This window comes from Anolis carolinensis, chromosome 4 (genome assembly GCF_035594765.1).
Source record: "Anolis carolinensis isolate JA03-04 chromosome 4, rAnoCar3.1.pri, whole genome shotgun sequence".
Taxonomy (NCBI): Eukaryota; Metazoa; Chordata; class Lepidosauria; order Squamata; family Dactyloidae; genus Anolis; species Anolis carolinensis.
The window spans coordinates 53,634,041-53,653,417 of NC_085844.1; the positions used below are offsets into that span (position 1 = coordinate 53,634,041).

The following is a 19,377-nucleotide window of genomic DNA, read 5'->3' on the forward strand; positions in this document are numbered from 1 at the left end:
GAGGGACACGGATCAAGGGAACAGGTGGTTGGTTTTGCAACATCCAGGATTCTAGCGACATCTTCCCTGTCAAGCGGAGTAAATCGGTCAAAGATAGGCCCACTAAGCGGCCACAAAGTCTCAAGCTCACTCAAGGTATCAACTGTAGGGGGCAGTTCCTGCCGAAGCACGGTGATTTTATCAGTGAAAAACTTCTGGAATGCCTCTGCTGTAAGAGCCGTGGTTGCTGGGTTTTGGACTAAGGGAGCCGGACTGGTCAAAGCACAAACGATTTTGAATACTTGAGCTGGGCGTGATCTGTTGTCTCTTCTATAAAGATGCTTAATGAATCCAATCTGTGGTAACTTTGATATGAGGTGGCTTTATGTGAAATAAAAATAGAACCTTAATACAGAAATAGACCATACCAAATAGTATCCAGGGATGGATTAGTATCTATTTACAGTTTAGTAAGAACACTCACACAATTATATAAAACAACAATAAAACTTTAAAATAGCATAATTTTGGTTAATAATTTCCCTAAAATAGCATAATACCCTAGAAGTTTTTCATACATTTTATTCTAAAATATTTATTTTAACCTACAATATGATTTTAATGTGTATTTTAATGCAATAGTTGGGGTGGTAGTAGTGATATTACAAGACTACATCCCAAACTGCAAAAACCAAGGGATAAGTGCATTCTAAATTTGTGTATTGAGCCAAGATTAGATCAGAACAATCACCATTAAACATCCTAGAAGGGCATTGACGAGGGTGGTTCTCATACCATACATAGCAAACCCCTAATTTTCAGCTCCCCAACCTCTACAAAGTACCTAAACACCTTTAAAAATAGTCATGGTCTGGCAATATGGCAGATATTGTAAATCAAAACCAGAAATAGACATCATCAAATGATTTTGAGGTGCTATTTTTAGCAAAAAAATGGGTGGCCCAATAATGGTACCTTTAGTATTTTGTTGCATTTTTGCTGCACAGTCAACACAGCTGGCACTGAATATATATATATATATATATATATATATATATATATATATATATACCTATTGCATATAATTAAGGAGAGGAGGATTATGAAATCAATTCATGTAGACCCCCCCCCTCATGAATGCTGTTGTTGGCAGCTCATTACAGTTCTCTTTTGCAGCCTAGCAGGTTCTAAATATGAAGAATATGTACCATGTGTGGGGAAAATACACCAGCTGTATGGAGATTAAAAAATAAATTACCTTGGTAATATGTAGAAGTAGCAGTGTTAGTAGAAATCATAGGAGGAGCAATAATATTTAAAAATAGTACTATATTATGTAGGTAGTATATTGCAAATACAATACTGTGGTCCCAAGGTAAGTTCTGTGGTCATTAGAACTACCTACAGAATCATTTCAAGATATGAGTGCTGAAATACAGGTTATTTCAGTCATCTTCAAATATAAGTATGGATATTGCACTCTTCCACCTTAGAAAGCATAAAAAGGAAACAATATTGTACTTGATCCTTTAAAAATAAAATTAAAACAGTTATTATTTCATCAATAATCAAAGTTATAATTACTATCCTGGAAAATGATTGACATATCCTACAAAGACACATCTGTTAACTGTATGTTGACTGCAATAAGTTAAATTAGTTTTCAAGCAAATTGCTTGACACATGATTTACTGCTGCCAACCTTTCATTCTTCTTTCTAAACACCCATCCTAGGCCCATGCACAAGAAGTTAAAATTTAGGGGAAAGAGGTTTCTTAATTTCTCCAAAAGCTTTGCAATGAACAAATATCATTACACATTTCCTGTACAGCAGGATGCTCCAGAGGTTGCAATGTACCAGGTTAATTTTTCTATGGGTGCAAGTACATTAGAGATCACATCTTAACAGATTTATTTACACATTTGTAAGAACCAAGGCCACTCTTATCATTAGACAAGTAAATTGTTTCAAGCAGAGTGGGATTTGTATGCAGAATTGATTTTTTGCACCCCACCCAAAACAAAACAAATGTGATGCTTTTTGTACAAAAGTCATATGATTGTCACACATGACTACACAAACATATACATTTTTAACAGATGAATTTCCCAAATCACTACATAAAGCTGTCACTTCTTTCTTGTTTTGGCCAATGAATTTCCTAAGTATGGGAAAACCTGATATTATGTCCAGGAAACAGATAATGGTTAGTATTGCTTCCATGACCATGTGGAAAATGGTCTACTCTGCTGTTCTGCATTAATTCTGGAGTGCCCTTTTCTTGGTTGTTTTCAGTGCCACTTTTCAGTGCCACATTAAGTATGACTTTTCATCATAGATTTTGATGTCTAATGATTTCACCTGGCATCTACAGTATTTACATTATTTTCATCTGTTTAAATCACTAAATTGTGCAATACTTTAATTCTAAAATGATTTATTATACCATATTTAAGGCATTTTATGTTATAAAAAGGTAAAGGTTTCCCCTGATGTTAAGTCCAGTCATGTCTGACTCTGGGGATTGGTGCTCATCTCCATTTCTAAGCCGAAGAGGCGGCGTTGTCCATAGACAACTCCAAGGTCATGTGGCTGGCATGACTGCATGGAGCGCTGTTACCTTCCCGCTGGAGCGGTACCTATTGATCTACTCACATTGGCATGTTTTTGAACTGCTAGTTTGGCAGGAGCTGAAGCTAACAGCGGCCGCTCACGCCGCTCCCTGGGCTTAAACCTGAGACTTTTCGGTCTGCAGCTCAGTACTTTAACACACTTTGCCACCGGGGCTCCTATATGTTATAACTCATTGTTTAAACTGAAATTAATATAGATTTGTTTTTAACTAATTTTATCTGAGAACTGTAGCACACAAAAAATAAAGGCAGTATTTCATGGTAATCATGCTATTATTGATAGAGAATAAATACTGGGATGAGCATCTTCGATATCAAACTTATCGTCAGGCACACGGTTGTGCCAATTTGGCAATCTATGGTCCCACAATTGTATTTCTGCATACCCTCATAAACCTGCCTTGCCACCCTTCCCATGCTCTGTAATTTTTAGAGCATTTTTGCAATTTTAGCAATGAAAAGAAAGAAAATATAACTTTAGAATATAAAATAAAAAGAAAATAGACATTTTGGGAATAGCAAGGGGTAGGAGGAGATGCCACTTTACTGCTTGTATACCAGAACAAAAGGGATATGTACACAATGGAACATTGCAGGATTGTGAACATTATATCTTTCACCCAAACAACTGTTTAATTTCACATCATGAGTTTTAATGGCCATGTTTTTTTATCCCTTATAATCAATAGGAATGTTGCCGCAATTTCTGTACAGGCAGGATTCCACCCTACATTAATTATAATTAAATTAGTTATCTCAAGGCTTTTAATTTTTTATATGTAATTAAAACTAGGAGGTCAGGACCAGACCACAATTATCCATTGGCCATAAAAATGTCTTCGTGACAAATCTTTCTCTCTTTTCTAACCCAAGAGAGTTTTATCATGTTTCTAAAAAGAGGAAACAATAACCCACAAGGGTCCATTGATATTTTATTACTCAGACAAATATGACATAAAACTGAGCTGATTAAGATCAGCTTTAACTATACTTTCCATGGATCCTGATAGTGTATCATTTTAACATTTAAATTCACCTCAGTGTTCAGCGATTTCTACTCATCCTGGGCTTGAGACAGTGCTTATAGAACTAGTCAATTGAAAGAGCTGCAGAAATGTACTGGTGTTCTTGAAAAATGTTTTTTCATATATTATCATTGAAAGAAGATAGTGACTCTTCACAGAAGGAAATGTCCATTAGAAGCTGAGTTTTCAGTGTGGTCTATGAAATACAAACTCATACCTAATTGTCTCTGTTAGCAATGGGAGATATTCAAATAAGGAAAGGCAGGATGCAAAGACCATCTCATGATGAACTGAGGTCTGTCGTTGTCTCTCAGCATACTTTACAGGGGCATTGAGAGGATAAATTGCAATTTTTTACTAGAGATTATTCCAGTGGCTACCCACTCCCCATATAATCATAAGGGATGGGTGTGTTATTTTGTGGTGTGTGCTGGGGAAGGCATTTCATTTTGTTGTGCAATAGCACAATAACAATAAAGCTATTCTATTCTATTCAGGCCCAGTTCTTTATTGAGGCCCATGAAGCCGTCGCTTCAGGCGCAGCCCTTGCTGGGCACACTCAAAGTGGCGGCGGCGGCAGGCGGCAGGCGGCGGCTGCAGGCGGCAGTGGCAGTGGCGGCCGTGGCGACCATTGGGTTGCTCGCCGTGGAACAAGGAAGTATTTGGTATTCATGCGAGATTTCATGAGATTTCGTGAGATTTCGCGAGAACACCAAGTACTTCCTTGTTCCGCAGCGAGCAACCCAATGGTTGAGCCGCCGCTGCCCACTTTCGCTGCAAAATATTGTGATTTGCATTTTTTTCTTTTTTTCTCTCTCTTTTTTATAATTTAAAATCCTCAATATATATATATATATATATATATATATAGAGAGAGAGAGAGAGAGAGAGAGAGAGATTCAAGAAGATAGCTGTTGCAGCCTTTTTAAAAAAGCTGTCAAAACTTTAAAAATTATCCAAAACTTAGTAGATGTGCAAATCATTCTGAAACTTGGGGAGGGGGGAATGATGCCCTGGTTATTTTGTGTCATTGTAGACAAAACTAAGCAAATAGCTTTTGAAGTTTTTTCTTTAAAAAAAAAAGTTTGTAAAAACTTTACAAATTCCCCAAAAATCAGTGGATGAGTGAAATGTTCTGAAACTTTAGGGGTGAAGGGTTAACAGTGGCAAATGTGTTCTACAATTGTAGCAAGTTTCATGCTGATAGCTCTAACAATGGATAAACGAACCCCTGAAGTTTCCCCGTCAGCACAATTACTAAATGAAAATATAATGAAAAAAATTAATTGTATCGTTGTAGTCAGGATACAGACTCCTTACAATATTTTAGAAACACTTTAGAAGCAATTCCCCACTGTCCCTCCCTAATTTAGTTATGAGTATTGAAACATTTTTTCATTGATTGCACAGGCCTATAAAGGCAATTACCGATAAGAAAAGAGAACAAAAAATAGTTAAAGGGAAACAGTTACATGATTTTCTCAAACAATACTTGTAGTAACCAATACTTATGTATTTGTGTTGAGCTGACAGAACAAAGATGCTATTCTAGAGGGTTTTTCCTCCTAGCTGGATAGTAATGGCAACTCTATGCATTCTTGTTTGTATTTTCTTGTTTTCTAACATTGCTTTTAGTATTTGCCATCTGTATATACAATCATACATATGTGAGCAGCTTCCCACTAAATACTGTCTGCTGATTCACCTTGAATCACATCATATAACATCTGAATGTAGTAAACTGTGGTTTAGAATAACATGTCCCTGTAACTCAGGAGTGAGCATTGTTCCTTAAAATGTAAAATGAAAAGTAGGCAAAAATGTGATATTTAATGCAGGGTGGTGAAGAATAAAATAATGATGTTGGAACATACTGTTTCTTGTCATTGCTGTTGATTATATGGAAATTATAAACTGAAGGTCTCTCATAAACTGAAGCTGAATTGACAGAAATTAAATCAATATAATAATAAAAAATAGAATTAAGCAAGGGTTCCACTCAATTCAGTTATTTATATTGAGAATCCTACCTGTATCAGAACACAAATCTGCATGGAGATACCAAAATATGAATCTTTGGGTCTTCTTTTGCCCTCTATTGTGAAAACAAATGGAATAATATCAGATCATTAAAAAACATAACAATATGAAATTACAAAGTGGGTTTTCAGTGCAAGAAATCCCTATCAAATTACAAAAAGGTGATTTAAGAATAGAGGAGGATGAAATGCACATTCACCCTAACTACGTGAAGTAAAGGTAGACTTTTAGTCTATATGCCATTTTAAATATAGATATGTACATGTTAGAAACCCGCAGATTTGGAGAAAGGCTGCACTGGCCATCAAGATTCATAACATTCACAACTTCTACTCCCACCACCCTCAATACAAAAGATTGTTACCATGCTCATCCAGAATGCAGCAGACAATGTTGTTTCTAATGGATATACCAAAAACATAATTGTACATACCATTTTCTATTGTATTAAGAATAATGTTTAACAGATAGATTGCAAAATGCAACACAATAGTTTACTGCAATGACAATGAGATGTTTTACTTCTACTAACTCACCAATAGAAACAATGAATAGCAGCAAAAGGCAAAGGTTGCATATTTTCTCTTTTGACACAGCAACTTGCTAAGATTTCTTATGGAAATTGATAGGCTGCATATACACTAAAATAGGAATTTACATTATTAGATAGTGAATCCACAACATAGTTTGTTCTACAGAAGAGGAAATGTGCCAGTAAAAATGTACTGTTATATAATATTTCATATGCATACAGAATTGCTTTTTGTCATTTAGATACAATAACTTATTGATGGACATTTACTTTCTATCCTTCTAGCTGAGAATACAACTGGGGAGGCTTTCTGTAACTTCAGTATTAGATTTTTAATTTTTTTGAAATGGTAAGACCAGAATTTTGCTAATGCTAGACAGATGGCAGTATGGAATAAAATACAATTTAAAGTAACTGGATCAAACTCTAGGGCTTTGCTTTTTACCTGCTATGAGAGATTATCCATATGAGCTTACTATAGAGGGCTTATTGTTCAATGTTATTCTTGTCAGATCTGTAGACTTTTTAATTTCTATGTTTCAACATCACTGGATATCACTGATCCACAAATTTCATTATCTTTGTGGTTTAGTTCTTGTGTTTGTTGAATGTAAGACATAGAAATAGTTGACACATGTCTTGCTAAATAAATACAGGATGTCACATCGTCATGCATGAAGAATGGAGAGAGAAATTGGCCTAGAATTACTTATTGTGCTTCTCACAGTACCAGAAAAAGAGAGTAATGCTATCCTTTTTTTCAAACATTTTAAACTGTGCCATAGTGAACAGAATGCACTGTTACCTCCCTCAAGCTGCTGGCTCCACTTTCTGGTCCCACTGCTGAACAACCCTAACTCTATTCCTCTGGCTAAGTGCACTTTCTTTTCTAAGACATGTCAAAATAGTAGTTCCTGACCTGGCACCTAGGCATGTGGGTAATATGTGATGGGGAGCTAGCATGATATAGTGGTTAGGGGTTTGGACTACAGATTCAAATCTCTGGCCAGACATGGAAACTCGCTGATTGATAAATCACTCCCTTAGCACAAACAAAGATAGAAACAAGTCAAATGGTAGATTATGTAAAAGTGAGAGTCCCTGCAGAGCTGTTGTCAGACAGAATTTAGACTATTGTGCTATATAGATTAAGGTCTGACCCTTTACAATGGCTATATTTATGTTTTTCAAAAGGATGTTCATAGTTTAAACTTTGTGAGATGACGGTCGGTTGGGGAAGAATTAGAAGTTAAGAGAAAGAGTAGATCTCTGTCTGGGAAAAGCAATAAGAGCTTTATATTGCTCCTGGTATCTCTTTCCATTGATAGTTTCATTATAATCATCTTGTGTTTTTAATCTTCTAGTCATTTCTCTGCTTCTTTTCCTCTCATTTCTCCTTGCTGCAAAAAAGTGCATACCAATAGTGGATGTCAGTTATGTAAAGCAAATGCCATTCATCTGCATAACATAGAATCATAGAATCATAGAATAGTAGAGTTGGAAGAGACCTCATGGGCCATCCAGTCCAACCCCCTGCCAAGAAGCAGGAAATCGCATTCAAAGCACCCCCGACAGATGGCCATCCAGCCTTTGCTTAAAAGCCTCCAAGGAAGGAGCCTCCACCACAGCCCGGGGGAGAGAGTTCCACTGTCGAACAGCCCTCACAGTGAGGAAGTTCTTCCTGATGTTCAGGTGGAATCTCCTTTCCTGTAGTTTGAAGCCATTGTTCCGTGTCCTAGTCTGCAGGGCAGCAGAAAACAAGCTTGCTCCCTCCTCCCTATGACTTCCCTTCACGTATTTATACATGGCTATCATGTCTCCTCTCAGCCTTCTCTTCTGCAGGCTAAACATGCCAAGCTCTTTAAGCCGCTCCTCACAGGGCTTGTTCTCCAGACCCTTAATCATTTTAGTCGTCCTCCTCTGGACGCTTTCCAGCTATATGACTTCCACTTGCTAGATGCATCCCTACATCTGTGTGCACATGCACACACACACACACTTCACATAAGCTAAACATTTACCTCCCTAACTAAGGCACTGCAGAGCTCACAGAGCTCACAGAGCTCCCTAACTAAGGCACTGCAGAGCTCACAGGATTACAAATCATGGAAGCAGCTAATCCCAAAGTTTGGGATATTACTATGAGCCATTTCTTTTCAGAGAAGAGAATGGCAAAACAGCAAGCAAAATAAGCTGAATTACTGTACTTTTACAAAACCACAACAACCCCAAGAACATTTTTGTTGGAATTCTGTTCAGAAACTTGATTAAAGTCATCTTTTACAATCTCACACTGATCGTGTTATATCAGCAAGGGTAGTTTCACTACGGTATTGGTCTCATCAGCACTACCTAGCCAGCAGGGACATTTTAAAAGAACTCTTCTGTTTTGCCCTAAAGTACTTTCAGTATCTGTACTTTAAAAATATGACCAAGAATGTATAAAAATCAAAAACCATATTTCATGCTTATGCGTTTCAGTACATTACTGTTGAATTCTAACAACTGAAGGGAGTGGGAAGAAAATAGCTTCAAGAAGGTTCAGAAGATAATGAAAAACCTACAGAAATTGCTTCTTCTGATAAGCTGAGCTAAGCTAGCAAATGTTACATATAATCAGCTCTTCCTAGAAGTTATAGTTAACAATGATGTTCTGCTTTTTGAAATAATGTGAGTACGTGAGGTTTCCATTGATCGTTAAGCTCCTATTTAAAAAATCAAAACTATTTAGCTACTGTAGCTAACAATCCTGTGACAACAGTCCACAAATGTCATGGCCAAAGAGTGTGAACACACATTTCAGACAAAATGTGGAATTACACTTTGAAACATTTAAATTATTTGTTTTGCAGCCAAGCTTGGACAACTTGGCACATTTTGGAGGAGTACACAGCTTCAACGGACACCTCCGTCATACTTCCCGATTGTTTTAAATTGAAAATCTAAGTTCATAGAAAGTCCCTAATAGGATTAATGCAATTTTGTCAGGTCTGTTCTCCCCTACCACCACTGTAGATCAATGGACACAAGTGGGAATATTCATTGTTGTTAATAAATAATGAAGAACTTTTAACAACAACAATAAAATTGTGGGCATTTGTTCTTTTCTTTCAACAAATATCATATATTATTTTATATTAACATGTGCAATTCTATATGATACATTCCAGACTTTGTCATTTTAATTATCTCTCATTGTTATTTGAAGGCTTCTAAAATGTGGTCTACAACATTCTTAATTTTTTATTTTCCTTTTTTAAAAATAGGTTTTACCAAAGCCTCCTTTCCATTCTCAGACAGACTGCAAAACTGTTTAAAGACACAGATGACGGAAACCATTTCATGCAGAGAGCTGGTGCCTGATGTGCCTCTGGAAATAAACAAACTCCTGAGTAGAGAAGTGGAACAGGAGTCAGAGTGTCAGCAAGATAAAAAATGATTCAGTGGAAGAGTAGGTGGATGACAGACACTTCCAGGTAGCTCAGAGGAAGGAGATAGAGATTAGTAAAGGTAGGAAGAAGGAACTGAGCTCTCCATGGCTGAAACTGAACTCCAAGCAAAAGCAGTCATAGCGGTTGCCTCATACATGACATAATTTCTTTTATTCACATAATCAAGAGGCAAAATGCAATCAAATCAGATCAATAAAAGCAGTTCAATCAGCTGGTCAACAACTCACATCTTACAGTGACTATTAAGGATCCACTGATACAGAAGGACCACATTGTGCTGTTACTAGCCCTGGGTCATTCACATCAGCCACCTGGATGTGGAAGCTTTGATATTTATTTTTAGAAACTTCTTAATAATACATCCAGGTTTTTCCTGGGCAATGTCTCTGTAGACGGCCAATTCTCTCACACCAGAAGCGACTTGCAGTATGTTCTCAAGTCGCTTCTGACACGATAAAAAAAAACCTTGCCCAGGTATTCTTTAAATCTAAAGTTATCCTAGCGGATCACTGGGTTTTTCCCCAACTTCACTTGGTGCTAGTATAATAGGACACAACATCTAGAAAAAATGAAAGAAACTAGTAATAAAATGTCTCCAAATCTATAAGACTGATATTATCTCTTACTTCACTTTAATAATGTTAGGGGGTATAAGAGTGAAATGTTTACCCTTTCAGGAGTTTTAAGTTATTTTCTAATATATTTTACTTCAAGAATATCTCTTTAAAAGTTCAGAAAATAAGAGTATGAGAAAATTCTGTGAAAGGAAGTAGAAATCTTCATCAACTTTCACTCTATTAATTAGAACAAAGTCTAAAACAACAACAACATAAACCAAATACCAGCACTATTAATGAACAGACCTCTAACTCTTGCCAGATAAACCATACTTCTAATTACTGTGCTCTAGCAGATGGTATAGTATAAAAGGATTTGATTTAGAACTGCAACAGATTGGAAATTGATAGGAAATTCTGCAAGTTAGACATATTGTATACATAGCAGGACCCAGGTAATGTCTGAAACATTAATCTACTGTTGAAAAAAATGACTCTATGATTAGCAGAGCAAGCAGATTCTTTAGCTGCTACAGAGCAAGAGGAATTCAACATGGAGGCATCATTAGCTGACACTACTTGCAAGCTTTAGGGCTAATTCTTCAATCATTCTGACTAGTATACAAAGCCTAGAGCTAGGACAGTATAAATAGTTTAATCAGCAGCAAAAGCTGACCATCATTGGTGTGTGTAGGGGGATTTAATGCATTAAATTATTTGTTGAATGAAATGTTAACTTACTAGTTTTCAAAAAATTCCTAAAAGATTACTTACATTATGGTGTTCGAAATTGTTTCCAATACTCTATGGTTAGATGGGCTCAAAATATAGGTCAAGAGATAAAAATGGCTCAATGAGAAAAGACTTGGAAGAAAAGAATGGCATGCCAAAATCTGAGAGAAAATGTTCATAAAATGCACCTGCAATGGTATCAGAGAGGCTAGCGACAAATGCTGGAAATGCGGTAACAAAAAAAGGCACAGCTTATGGTGAACACGCAGTAACACAAGCAATTATTGGAAACAGAGCCGCCTATATCTTTAAAAGATGCTAAACATGAACTTTGTAATGACACCTCAAATTTATTTTTTGAACATGCCAGATGAAGAATTAGAACAGAAATTTGGTAAAATTTTATTTTTATGACAGTGGCAACACAATTAGATATTGGAAAACCCCAGAGTTATCTGATATAGAAGAATGGGAAAATACTTCATTGATTTGCTGATAATGAATAAAATAACTGTACTCTCAAGAGGATAAAGTAACAATAAAGTAAAGTTAAACTGGTTATAGAAATATTTACAGAGGATCCTACAAGGCTCCAGGGAAAGAGGAAACTGATATTAGCTTAGAATCTCTTATTCTCTTGTCTGTCTTACTCAAACAGATGCCCAAGAGTCCTTAAATATTGATAATATGTTAGAAATGTTAATGAACTCAGCAGATTGAAAATATAATAAAATCCCAATACTGTATTACTGTATGCAATAAACATTTGCATTGTATGCTTATTTTAAAAAATAATAAAATCACACACACACACACGAAATTGCATCCAGTCATTGTTTCCAAAATGGCTGCCACTTCCCTTTTCTGTGGAATGACCATCAACTTATCCATGGGTCATATCAAAATCCATAATTTTGACCTTAAAACCTGCCCATGATTTATACACAAGGTGAATTTACACATGAGTATATACATTATATCAGTTGTGTCTTTAAATTAAAAAAAGACTTAAAGCTGAATGTAAATGAGCTTTTCCCATTTTTATGAAAGTTGGAAACCATTTTCCCTGAAACAATACCCTTTTTATTAACTACTTTGTTTTCTCCTCCTCTTTACTGCTCTCTCCTTCTTCGTCACAATTTTTCACTCCATGCCATATGAAAAGAGCAATAAGTATAGAGAGTAAAGAGCAGTAGGGAGAGAAGTACCCTGTTTCCCCTAAAATAAGACATCCCCAGAAAATAAGACCTAGTAGAGGTTTTGCTGAATTGCTAAATATAAGGCCTTCCCCGAAAGTAAGACCTAGCAAAGTTTTTGTTTGGAAGCATGACCGCCGAACAGAACACCAGAGCATACAGGATCGGTAAATGTACGTATCATAGAGTATTGTACATGGAAATAATGGTAGTAACAAGAAATTCTTGATAGGATTTACAGTTTGTCTGGTTATGCAGGTTTATGATAACTACTGTACAGTATATAATAAATGTTCGTTTTTTGTTCAACAATAAATGTGAATTCTTCCTCATGGAAAAATAAGACATCCCCTGAAAATAAGAGCATCTTTGGGAGCAAAAATTAATATAAGGCACTGTCTTATTTTCGGGGAAACACGGTAGGAAAAGAAAATCTGCAGTATAATTGCTTTCAAGCCCGTAGCCTGGGGTGTGGGGGGGGGGGGGGGGTTACAGGTTCAAATCCCCACCCCATCCTGATTTTTTTTTTTGGGTTAAAGAAAATCCCCGGTTTACTCATGAATTTTAACTGGTTAACCAAATCCCCATGCTAAGTCTATGAGAAGCAAACATTAGAGCTCCTCCAGAACTGCAAGCACGATCCAAACCAAATTTTGATAATTTATTCACACTATTATTACATACCTTTCTGCCAATTTACATTGCAATCGCAGTAATAGCCAACACACTGGAAATGACCAAGTTTTGACATCACAGATATTTAATCAATGACATAATCAATCAAAACTGATATCAGAATCAGACTCCTCAGGTTAAACTCCATAAGAAAAACTTAAATACAATTTACAATATTTCCAGGTAATTTGTGCTTGCTTTAAAAGTTTATACTTTAATTCCCCCTAAACTATCAATAACTAGATTAAAAGTATTTTATGTAGTCTCTAAAAATGTAATAATATATGAAGGTCATATATCTTGATTTTTAGATATTCCAATTTAAACTGAAAATATATGTATAAGACACCTTTCAAAATGTTGTATGTCTGATTCGAATCAACATTTTTTCATGAAATTTAAACACAATTATAGATTTTATTATGTAGTTTCATTTGTTTTACTCCATATAATTATTAGGGTTGTCCATATTGTCGTAAAAATTCCCCTACCGTAATTATTTCGTATTGTTCCCATTTTTTGACACGAGTATTGAAACGTTTTCCCTGGGCGCTACTGGCAATGTAATACGATCCATCGTTGGCCCATTCTGTAACTGTGTCTTAAAAATTTCATTAATTTTTTTCCTCCAATTTTTTTTTAATATTTTTAAAATATTATTATTTTTATTTTTTTTGTTTCTGCAACCTAACATGAACGGGAGCCTAGCACAGCCTAACATGGCTCCCGCTCCCTGCCAATCAGAGTCTTCCACGATGGCTAAAAAAGGTGGGGGCTAGCATGCTCCACGAAAATTGCCTCCGCACGGAGCCAAGCCATTCTGGGTTGGGATACCGAGGAGAGAGGGTGGTTCGCGCACGCCGTGAAGCTGAGAGGGCAAAGTGACTGGGGGTAGAGGGTTGTTGCTGCTTAGATATTGTGTTGGGGGGAAATTGGCTTGGGGCAGAGTCCTTGCTGTGGATGTTGGGAATTTTTTTTCCCAAAGGAGTCTGCGTCCCTCCCTGCTAGTGCTGAGCTTTGGGTTGGTTCCTTCTCCTGAGGTAGACCTTTTGCCTTTCTATTTTTCCTTTTTTGGAATAAAGCAATCACCCCATAAGCCTTTCTTTCCAAGCCTTAAAAGGAGGGAGCTTGAAAATTGTAGTTTTCTAAGCAGCACGTCTGCTTCCCTGTAAGCGCTGAGCTCCTGAGGGAGAACTTTAGCCTTTCCTTTTTAATTTTTTTATTGGAAGTAATGGTTTCCAAAGGACGTGGGGCACCCGCCAAGGCATTGCTTCCCTCACGCTCCATTTCTATTCCCAAGCCTTGGGCTGAGTTTTATTTCTGCAATCACATAGTCAGACATTGATTTGATTCAATAGAGGGTCCACAGCAATTTATAGTTTCCAAAGGACGTTGCCAATCCTGTCAAGGCATTGCTTCCCTCACGCTCCATTTCTATTCCCAAGCCTTGGGCTGAGTTTTATTTCTGCAATCACATAGTCAGACATTGATTTGATTCAATAGAGGGTCCACAGCAATTTATAGTTTCCAAAGGACGTTGCCAATCCTGTCAAGGCATTGCTTGGCGTGTGCTGCATTTCTAATCCAAAGTCCTCAGCCAGAGTTTCATTTTTGCAATCACAAGGTCAGCCAGTGGCACCATTGATCAAAAGGTTCAAAGGCAATTTATAGTTTCCAAAGGACGTTTCTAATCCTGTCAAGGCATTGCTTGGTGTGTGCTGCATTTCTAATCCAAAGTCTACACAAGTAGAAGAGGGACTTTTACAGTGATAAGAACCCAATTGAACAGGAAATAAGACTTTCAAACCAGGAACAGGTTTCTTCAAATATTGAAAAATAGTGTATTATAAAAAGTTATGAAAATTCGCCAAAAATCATAGGAGACAGGAAACATTCTGCAATTTGTTGAGCAAAGAGTGTGGAATGTGTTCTCCCACTGTACCAAATTTGATGAGAATAGCTCAAGAAATGAGGGAGGGAGACCCCCAGAAAAGTCCCCCCCGGTTTCCTGTTTTTTGGCGATTGCGCATGCGCGTCCGCCATTTTAGAAACATTTTAGAAACATTATGAATTTTCGGAAATATCCAAATATTTTGGGTGAAACATTTAGAAATAATTTCTACATCGAAGAGCCGGCACCCCCTACTTTAGAAACGAGAATTGAAACATTTTTCCATCGATCGGACAAGCCTAATAATTATATATTTAATCATTTTTGAAATATTATTTTTAAAAATACCTGAAAGTAGTCATATTACTGCACTCTTCCCTCTTTCAGAACTCTCTCTTATGTTTGCCTTCTTGCTCCTCCCACTGGGATATAAAAGGAAGGCATGAAAGCAGCTGTGGGTTATTCTAAACACAGCTATCTTACTGTGAAATTGTCTGCTAGTTTGAGTTGCTTTTACTGTTTCCTTTCATTCATCTAACTCCAGAATATGCCTAATACCTATCAAAGCACTGAACATGTTCGAATTCATGGCAAAAAAGAAAAAGGCAAATATTTAAGACCAAGAAGGCAGCAGGTTGAGGACCATTGCAGCAACTGGTACTGATGAAGACCTCAGAACATGCACACCTGTATTGCTGGTGAAAACTAAGGAAAACTTGAAGTCTGCTACTGGTTCATCGAATCCAAGCCCTGCCAAATAAACCATAGAACAGGAGCTAAGAGAAAAAGCCGTGTCCTTGTTATACCTCGGGCAAGTCTTCAGTGGATACCAAAAAAACAGAATACCATCAGAATAATTTGTGCTTGGTTGAAAACTTCTTGCTAATTCACTTTGGATGTGAGTACCTCAGAACAGTTAACATTCCTGGTAAGGTACGTTGATGTAGAAGCTGCGGAAATAAAAGAAGGCTTTATAGGCTTTGTGAAGATAAGTGATATGACAGCTGGTGGATTTACAGAGATGATTTTGAAAACATTGGAAAAAATGGGATGAACTTGTAATATTTGTGTGGACAGGGTTATGAAGCAGCTGCTAATATGAGTGGTCATATCACTGGTGTACAGTAAGGGTGTGCAAAGCTTCAGAGCTCCATTTCATAATTAAGAGATTTGGATGATTTGTAAATACAAATCTCCAAATTGCTAATTGGAAAGGACCCCTCTGAAGCATTTATGAATCGAAACGCAAGTCTCCAAAACTTTCAGGGAGATTCATAGAGATTTGTTGTTTCAGAGCTTTTTTCCCCTGAAGTAACACTCCATCGCCCAAAATTATCGGGAGGGGGAGGAGTTGGGTAGCTGTATGCTGTTTCCAACCCCTCCCCCTTGTCCGCCAATCAGAAGAAGAAAGCCAAATCACACAGCTTTCAGACTTGAAACTTTGACTAAAATAGAAATTTGATTCAATTAAGTCTACATAAAAATATTGAATGAGTCATAGAATTTAAATGCTTTTGTGTTATGGACCTACTTTTCATGATTTGCTAAAAAAAATGTTTCAAACCCCCCTCCCCATTTTTTTCTCTCCATGGCCTGGTTGCTTTGGCTATTTTTCAATTAATTTTGTGGTTTGGGAACAGTATGTATTATTCCAAATATGGTACATATTTTGGCATTTTATATTATTAAGAAGAGTCATGATCAAGCTTAGGATTCAGGGATATGACTTCCTTGATTGGCTCTTTCTTGATTATAACATGTTCTCCTACAGTCTTTTGCTTTTCAGTGTTTTAACATTTTTCCCAGTAAGATAGTTATGGAAGGAATCATGCAGCTGTTTTTTTTTTCTCTCCCCAAGCTCAAAATCGAAAAATGGAGGGGATTTGTCATTTCCATTCTGGGAAAATGGTCAGTATAAATCTAAATGCTGCTTTTAACGCATTTTTAACCAAATGTAATTATAATAACATTTTAGTTTTTTTAAAGACAAATTTTCAGTAATTGTTCTAATTCCACCTCTTACCTTGGCCCTCTGTTATAGATTTTGAGACTAATAAATCTGACTAAATCAAAGACAGTATAGTGGTAAAGCACCAGTGCTTATCATAGTAGAGAGGCTTGATGGTTCAGTGATCTGATGGAGCATAAGACAGTCATGTATTTGTCTAAGGAAACCTTAAAGTTTGAAAGAAGCAACCTAAACACCACTCTGACAATGCAATCTGTGTAATACATTCTTGCCCTATGATGTTCAGCCAGGCTTCCTCTCTAATCAGGCATGTAGCCGGGGGGGGGGGGGGCTTCAGCCCCACCCCACCCCGAAATTCTCAGGGTGGCCCATGAAAAAGCCTTGCATTTATTATTTAAACTGTTATGTTTATTCATATCATGATCTGATCACCATGCTCAATATATCCCCTATGCATGGGGGTATTGGGATAACGATACAAAAGGTTTGCTAGGGTAGGTCCCCCCTCACCCAGACTCACCCCCCCCTCCCGAAACAAAAATCCCAGCCCCTCCCAAATCAAAATCCTGGCTACGGACCTGTCTCTAATAATTTAGGAATGAAGCTTTTGAAAGTGCACCTGCATCTTTTCTAAAGGGGAGAAGACACTGATCATTATCTAAAATGTAAAAATTATAGCAGACTGGGGCAAGAAACAAAGTATCATATAAAGATCTCACTTCTTAAACATTTAGTTAGCATATGGATTTTTTTTTAAAAAAAACTCTATAATATTTGCTTTCTTTTTTTATTCCTTGTGTTCAGGACATAATTCCAAGCCATTTTTCTCCTAACAGAAACCTAGCATTGAAATTTATATTTGCAGTCAAGTTACCATCTATTGCATGCAATTACCATAGTATCCAATTTCGAGCCTTTCAAAATCAAATTGCATGAGGAAGCTACTGGACAAAATAGCTTACAAAATACAACCGAGATAAAGAATTGAAAAGTCCTGATTCTGAATAGCTGATTTACAGAAGAACCAAACTAAATGTGACAATAAGTATATTTTTGTGTTTGGCAAAGATGATTATATTTTAAAATGCAAATATCATGGAGGTATCTTTTCGGGAGTTTGGAAGGAGAATTGCTTTGCCTCCAGTGGTCTTGACAAATGGCCGCACAACTTCCAACACTGATTGCATTGAAGGAAAAAAAATTCTGTTGCAAAGGGTAAATCCATTCAAATATAGGGGATAAAAATAACCCATCAGGAATGTAGCCCACTTTCTATGACAATGCACCCCATTTCCCAGTAAATGCTTTCATTACCGAAAAGAATGGAATGATCTGGCATACATTTAAACAATAAATATTTTCCATTGATTTAAAACTTCAGCTAAACTGCAGACAACACTGGAATGCCACCATTCCTAAGTGCATGCTATGTGCAATGTTACACTCAAAGATTGCTTGAAGGCCTAATATAAATAGGATATTAAATCAATGAAATATAAATATTCAATATTAGCCTGAAGAACAGATTGAGGCTGTTACTGGCATTTTTCTTCTTATGAAATAGGGAAAGACTGTTGTAAACTGTTTTATTATATAAAGGCACATATCTTTTAGGCCTTGCTTTTGGCAAGGACCACAACATTCTTGGGAATAGGTCCCATTGAGTCCAATGGTATTTAAATATAAGCAACCATGCATAGAATTGTGTTTTTAATAGGTAGATGGCTACAGGAAGACATCTTTTGTTTTAGACATCTAGAATGTTTCCTAAATCATACTCACCTACGAGATCTGTATTATCTGACAAGACAAGTTCTGCATTATCTGTCAAGAGAGCTGAAAAGTTTCAGAGCAGATGCCATTTGGAATTCTTACTACCAATAGAAATTAATTTGCTCCATTTTCTGACAACTTTCCTAAAAATGTGGATTTCTTAATACATTCAACTTGGGGAAAACTCATGAGATTTTAAAAATTCAAAAGTAGGACAGATTCCCAATCCCCAGAGATTATTTCAGTCTAAAGACCAAAATTTGCTTGACGTCCCTAACATCCAGACCTATCATTTGTCTTCTACTAGGCAGAGAGCCTTCTCGATTGTAGCCCCTTATTTATGGAATGCCTTGCCAGTTGAAACTCGAACTATCCGAGACCTACTTGTCTTTCGGAAAGCCTGTAAAACCTTTCTCTTCCGACAAGCTTTCGATGGGTGAAAAACTTGGGGATATGTCTGTTCTTATTGTTATTTAAAGCTAACTGTATTGTTTTAATCTATTTCTGTAAACCGCTCTGAGCCAAATTGGGAGTAGCGGTATACAAGTCCAATAAATATTTAAATAAATAAATTTGTCCGTCTAAAGGGTTTTGTACACAATAGATCTAAAAAGTCTGCTTCAACTACATCTGTGATGCTAAATTAGGATTGTTTCCATTTCTTGCTGACAGGCTGTTCGTGTTCAAAAGTTACATAGCAGACAGATACAGCACGCTCATTTGCAAAAGCTGCACCTATTGAAATTGGCATGTGCAAACTGTTGAGAATTGTGATCAGTTTATTTTTCATGAGCATTTTATAGTTAAAATTCAAAGCTGTCTTCATATGTCACCTGGAGAAAATGGGATTTTAAAAAACCCAACAAAAACAAATGTGTAAGAATGCAAAACTAGAAATCCACCCTTCCCCATTTCAGATGAG

The 19,377-nt window shown here is 36.7% G+C and overlaps 1 long non-coding RNA gene across 1 annotated transcript in view; it reads right to left on the minus strand.

Moving 5' to 3' along the window:
- The window catches only part of LOC134298892 (uncharacterized), a 102,082-nt gene that overhangs the window by 37,990 nt on the left and 44,715 nt on the right, over positions 1-19,377 (minus strand). The window lies entirely within an intron of this gene.